Below are 690 nucleotides of genomic sequence, written 5' to 3' on the forward strand. Positions count from 1 at the left end.
TAATTCATAGCTGTTATTCAAGTTTCCCTAGCTGTATTTGTAGTCATTTGTGTTGTATGTGTTATGGGGTGTGGAGGGCAGTGAGTTTACTAAGTTCTATACAATTTTATCACCCATGTACGTTAGTGTATCCAATACCACTGTACCAAACAGTTCCAACTCTAGAAGAATCCCTCATGTTGCCCATTTGTAACCACTCTTACTTCCCTGACACAACCACCTTTGCCCCTCCCTAACCCTTGGCAACTACTAATATGACCACTATTTCTAAAATTTTCTCATTTAATAATGTTATATAAATGGAGTAATTCATTATGTAATCTTTTGCGTATGAATTATTAGCTGAAAAAATGGAACACTTCATAAATTTGTATATCATCTTTGTATATCGCCCATGATAATCTTCTCTGTCTCATGCCATTTTTGTGTATGTGCTGCTAAAGTGTGAACAATCAATATTTTTAACATAGGTATTGATGTAGTTGTATTATATCTCCTCATTTTTGTTTTCTATGTCTCACATCTTTTTATTCCTCTATTTTTTTCCTTTACTACCTTTTTTCATGGTAAATATTTCTAGTATACTATTTTAATTCCTTTTATTTTATTTTTTATTTTATTTTTGCAATGAGTTTTAGTTGTTCTGAAGGAATTACAGTATATTTTAACTAAAAACACTACTTCAGATAA

General features: G+C 30.9%; 1 non-coding gene across 1 annotated transcript; it reads right to left on the reverse strand.

The window, feature by feature from the left end:
- Positions 1 to 344: 344 nt before the first annotated feature.
- On the reverse strand, positions 345 to 450 carry LOC123832859. The gene has a single exon (XR_006788121.1). It is a non-coding gene; the product is annotated as a U6 spliceosomal RNA (small nuclear RNA).
- Between the last annotated feature and the right edge of the window lie 240 nt (positions 451 to 690).

Source organism: Phyllostomus hastatus, unplaced genomic scaffold (genome assembly GCF_019186645.2).
Source record: "Phyllostomus hastatus isolate PE091 unplaced genomic scaffold, TTU_PhHast_1.1 phas_scaffold_200, whole genome shotgun sequence".
Taxonomy (NCBI): Eukaryota; Metazoa; Chordata; class Mammalia; order Chiroptera; family Phyllostomidae; genus Phyllostomus; species Phyllostomus hastatus.